Genomic DNA, 6,115 nt, shown 5'->3' on the forward strand with positions numbered 1-6,115 from the left:
AATACGTAGAGAAAGGCGTTCTATCTAAATCTAATGCTGAAAAGCTTCTGCCAGAATTACCATTGAGACCTTATTGGTATACTATACCAAAAATCCATAAGTGTACCAAAATGCCCCCAGGCCGCCCTATTGTCTCGGGGGTGGGCTCCCTTTTGGAGCCTTTCTCGAGATATATAGATTGGCTTTTAAAACCGTTTCTACAAAAAATACCTTCATTCATAAAAGACACTGATAGTTTTCTGGTTGCTCTAAAGGAGGTTAACTGGCAACCTGATTTTTCTCTATGTTCTATAGATGTTACCAGTTTATACACTTGCATCCCCAAAGCACTAGGGTTGGAGGCAGTAAAAAAATTCCTGATGCAGTCTAATAAAAGTGAGGAATTTTCCTCCTTTATTTTAGAAAGCCTTGATTTTGTGCTCTCAAATAACTGTATTCAGTTCCAGAACCAATGGTACCGCCAGAATATCGGGACTGCGATGGGCACACCCGCAGCATGTGTCTATGCTAATATTTTTTTAATCTTTTTGTGAAACGCAATTTATCATTTCCTGCAAAAATCCGTTTGTTAAGTGTATTAGACCTTTTTTAAGATATATTGATGATATTTTCATTGCTTGGTCGGGTACCGCAGAAGATTTTACGGCTTTTGTTCAGTTTTTGAACACCACAAATACAGCTAATATGAATTTTACTGCGAATTTTGGAGGACTTTTTCTTGATTTTCTGGACGTTTCCATTTCAATTGAAAATAATACTATTTACACAAAATTATTTAAAAAACCTTCATCTGGTAACACTTTGTTACATTATAATAGTGCTCATCCAGTGCATACTAAATCTGGGGTCCCATACAGCCAATTTCTCCGTCTGCGTAAATTGAATACTTCTGACCAAACCTTTCTTGATCAGGCTTCAGAGTTGAAAAACAACTTTCTTGCTCGTGGTTATCCTAGACATGAACTAAATACCGCACTTGAGAAAGCACAAAAATTTACACGAGATAGTCTTTTATCAAAACGCTATAAGGCTGTGTGCCCACGTAGCGTTTTTCAAGCGTATATGCTGCGGAATTTCCGCAGCGTAAACGCTTGAAAAACGCATGTACAGTACAGACCAAAAGTTTGGACACACCTCATATAAAAATTTTTCTGTATTTTCACGACTATGAAAATTGTACATTCACACTGAAGGCATCAAACCTATGAATTAACACATGTGGAATTATATACTTAACAAAAAAGTGTGAAACAACTGAAAATATGTCTTATATTCTAGGTTCTTCAAAGTAGCCACCTTTTGCTTTGATGACTGCTTTGCACACTCTTGGCATTCTCTTGATGAGCTTCAAGAGGTAGTCACCGGAAATGGTATTCACTTCACAGGTGTGCCCTGTCAGGTTTAATAAGTGGGATTTCTTGAGTTATAAATGGGGTTGGGACCATCAGTTGTGTTGTGCAGAAGTCAGGTGGACACACAGCTGATAGTCCTACTGAATAGACTTAAAGAATTTTATTATGGAAAGAAAAAGCAGCTAAGTAAAGAAAAACGAGTGGCCATCATTAATTTAAGAAATGAAGGTCAGTCAGTGCGAAAAATTGGGAAAACTTTGAAAGTGTCCCCAAGTGCAGTTGCAAATACCATCAAGCGCTACAAAGAAACTGGCTCACATGAGGACCGCCCCAGGAAAGGAAGACCAAGAGTCATCTCTGCTTCTGAGGATAAGTTTATCCGAGTCACCAGCCTCAGAAATCGCAAGTTAACAGCAGCTCAGATTAGAGACCAGGTCAATGCCACACAGAGTTCTAGCAGCAGACACATCTCTACAACAACTGTTAAGAGGAGACTTTGTGCAGCAGGCCTTCATGGTAAAATAGCTGCTAGGAAACCACTGCTAAGGACAGGCAACAAGCAGAAGAGACTTGTTTGGGCTAAAGAACACAAGGAATGGACATTAGACCAGTGGAAATCTGTGCTTTGGTCTTATGAGTCCAAATTTGAGATCTTTGGTTCCAACCACCGTGTCTTTGTGCGACGCAGAAAAGGTGAACGGATGGACTCTACATGCCTGGTTCCCACCGTGAAGCATGGAGGAGGAGGGGTGATGATGTGGGGGTGCTTTGCTGGTGACACTGTTGGGGATTTATTCAAAATTGAAGGCATACTGAACCAGCATGGCTACCACAGCATCTTGCAGCGGCATGCTATTCCATCCGGTTTGCATTTATTTGGACCATCATTTATTTTTCAACAGGACAATGACCCCAAACACACCTCCAGGCTGTGTAAGGGCTATTTGACCAAGGAGGAGAGTGATGGGGTGCTACGCCAGATGACCTAGCCTCCACAGTCACCAGACCTGAACCCAATCGAGATGGTTTGGGGTGAGCTGGACCGCAGAGTGAAGGCAAAGGGGCCAACAAGTGCTAAGCATCTCTGGGAACTCCTTCAAGATTGTTGGAAAACCATTTCCGGTGACTACGTCTTGAAGCTCATCAAGAGAATGCCAAGAGTGTGCAAAGCAGTCATCAAAGCAAAAGGTGGCTACTTTGAAGAACCTAGAATATAAGACATATTTTCAGTTGTTTCACACTTTTTTGTTAAGTAGATAATTCCACATGTGTTAATTCATAGTTTTGATGCCTTCAGTGTGAATGTACAATTTTCATAGTCATGAAAATACAGAAAAATCTTTAAATGAGAAGGTGTGTCCAAACTTTTGGTCTGTACTGTATATCCGCACCCCATGGTCCCCAATGTGATTCCGCAAGTTCTATGCACATGCTGCGGATTTTTCCGCAGCGTTTATGCTGCGTTCAAAAATCCGCAGCATGTCATTTAATTTTGCGTTTCCGCAAGCAGAATTGCCTTTGTCCAATGCATAAAAAACGCAAGGCAATTCCGCATGTGGAAAACGCGTGATAAACGCGCGAAAAATGCGCGATAAACGCGTGCGGAATTCCGCATGCGTTTTTCCGGGAGAGGACTTGCAGAAATGAAGCAGAAATTTTCTGCTTCATAAATGCAACGTGGGCACATAGCCTAAGTCATCCTCCCATCATGCACAAAAGGCTACTAAAAGGTTTGTAACACAGACCTGTAGAAGCGTCTTCACGTGAATCAGCTGTTGTCTGCTTTTTTCTTCCCCGCTCGCCGGACTTTTTATCCTCATGGAATAAAGATACTGCTTTTAAGGACTGGTGAGTGCAGCTCATTTTTCTTTCTTATGGTTATTTTGGAATTATTGACAAGTTTATTATGACATCAAAAAGGTGAGTGCAACCAGCACTTATTTAATATATATTTGAGTCTTGATACTGCACTTACAATCTGCGCTCTCTCCCCTCTACTTATTTTATAGTATGTTTTTGGAGTGTGGGAGGAAACTGGAGAATCTGGAGGAAACCCACACAAACACGGGGAGAACATACAAACTCTTTGCAGATGTTATCCTTGGTGGGATTTAAACCCAGGACCCCAGCGCTGCAAGGCTGCAGTGCTAACCACTGAGCCACCGTGCTACTCTACCTTTCCACCCCTCTTTGTTACTTCAGGAGCCGGGCTAACTATGGGGCAGCCGCCACTGGCCGTTGAGCACTGGTCAGCTGCCCATATATTGATAGATTGGATGATTCTAAATGCAGCGACACCAAATATCTGTATATTTTATTTTTTTGTTATTGTTTTATTTTGAATGTGGTGAAAGGGGGCAATTTAAACTTTTATATTTTTTTAATATTTTTAAAAACATTTTTTTTTTACTTCCTTCAATAGTCTCTATGGGAGAGTAGAAGCTGCGATCATCAGATCACCTGTGTGTAGCAGAAATGCTCACTGGCTATAAGCGCCGACCGCTAGGCGGCGTTCATAGCATCCTGGCAATGACAACCGCAGGGGTCTCCTGCAGACCCCAGGTTGTCATGCCAACCCATTGGCGATTCACGGTCATGTGACCTGGTTTTGGCTCCCATTCCTGAGAAAAAATACTGACCAAAAACTGATAGTGGGGCCATAGCCTTAATTTGAGGGTATTCACATCCTAATTGAAGGGTTTAGGAATTACAGCTCTTTAATATGGAGCAGTATCTTTTTCATGGGACCAAAGTAATTGGACAATTATCTCAAAAGCTCTTTCATTGACTGCATGGGCTCTTCCCTCATTAATCCATCATCAATTAAGCAGGTAAAAGGTCTGGAGCTGATTCCAGGTGTGGCATTTGTATTTGGAAACTGTTGCTGTGAACCCATAATGCGGAAAACAGCTCTCATGGAAGTGAAACAGACCATCATTCTATTATATTAATATTAAAGTGTAAGAAATGCACAGTGGCATAAAGTAGCCTCACCAGTCAAAAGGGAAAAACACACCCAACGCATGTTTTGCACCTGGCTTCGTCATGGGGAGATGGTGGACTGAACAACCAGGCTATTTACATGTAGGACCCAATCAAAAAAGTTGTAGTGCATGTGGATTCCTGCACATACAAAATGAATGGAACATCATCCAAGAAGCAGTAGTGACTTCAGACACTATCTTCAGATGGCCCGCCCTCTGAAAACAAGGTGCCTGTGCGCATGATTGATGGTGCTGTTTTCATGTGATGCGACCAACACGTGAGAGGAAGCAGTCATCTCACCGGTGACGCGCCAATACCGAAAGTGCTGACGTAATCGGCACATAAAAAAATCACATGATAATGAATAATGTGGTGGCAGAATGGGAAGTGATGTACGATCACATCATTATAGTCACGGTCATGTGGCTGGGCAGAGAAGATCACATGGACAGCAGTCACATAATCAGTTCTTCACAATACAGATGGACAATGACCCAAAACATAGTGCGAAAGGAACCCAGGAGTTTTTTACTGTAAAGAAGTGAAATATTCTTCAATGGCGGCGTCAGTCACCAGATCTCATCCCCATCGAACTACATTTCACAGACTGAAGACAAAACATAAGGGAGAAAGACCCACAAACAAGCAACAACTGAAGTCACTGCAGTAAAGGCGGCAAAGCCTCACAAAGGAGGAGACCCAGCGTTTGGTGACGTCCATGGCTTCCAGACTTCAGGCCGTCATTGCTGCAAAGGATTCTCTGCAAAGTATTAATGAGCATTTTATTTATGGGAAAGTTAATTTGTCCAATTACTTTTCAGCCCCTGGAATGAGGAGACTTCATAGAAAAATGGTTGTAATTTCTAAACGTTTCATAGGAGATTTTTGTTTAATCCTTTTAATTAAACCTGAAAGTCTCCACTTCAATTACATCTCAGTTGTTTCATTTTAAATCCAGATTAGTGGCCTGCAGAGCTGAAATCACGAAGATTCACTGTCCAAATATTTCTGGACCGAACTGTATTCATATATTTACACTATATGGACAAATATTGCATCTCTTACCCCCAAAACAAAACCCAAAATATTCTCCTGCCCCTTTTCCTAACTCCCAATCCCCAAATAGACAAGGACATTCGGAGTTTCCAATCCTCCCTCTTTGGCCACCGCCCCACTATCAGTATTTGGTCATTATTCGGTCAGTATTTTTTCTCAGGAGTGGGAGACAAAACCATGTGAGGAACAATCACAGAAAAGGTATAATAGAAACAAGTGCACCAATTCTGCATTTATCCCCCACTCCTGGTTTTGGCTCCCACTCCTGAGAAAAAATACTGACCGAATACTGATAGTGGGGCCGCGGCCTTTTGTAGATAAAGCATCTTCAGCCTCGGCTCTTTACCTCCTACAGACAAAATGGTGGGAAAACAAAACACTTTTTATTAATCCGTTATATTTTATTACAGTTTTTATTACAGGGAAATTACAATAAAATGCCCCCAATCCCTTTTCCCTTCCCCCGATCCATAATGCTGGGGTAAGATTATCTCTACAGAGACCCCTGTACAGGAATATTAGGGCTCCAGCGACATCACATCTATTATACAGAGCATAGCGCTATCTCCATAGCTCTGTACACAAGGACATAGAGATCAGACAAGGTCCTCATATTCAGGCAGCTTCTATTTTACTCCAACCCTCTTTATAAGAACAAGATCAGAGTCTCATTATACCGAGCAGAGAAGCTCCAGGGACAAAGACCCCGTCTGCTCCTAACA

The sequence above is a fragment of the Phyllobates terribilis genome, unplaced genomic scaffold (assembly GCF_046119375.1).
Source record: "Phyllobates terribilis strain yellow unplaced genomic scaffold, ASM4611937v1 Scaffold_116__1_contigs__length_5312468, whole genome shotgun sequence".
NCBI classification, from domain to species: domain Eukaryota; kingdom Metazoa; phylum Chordata; class Amphibia; order Anura; family Dendrobatidae; genus Phyllobates; species Phyllobates terribilis.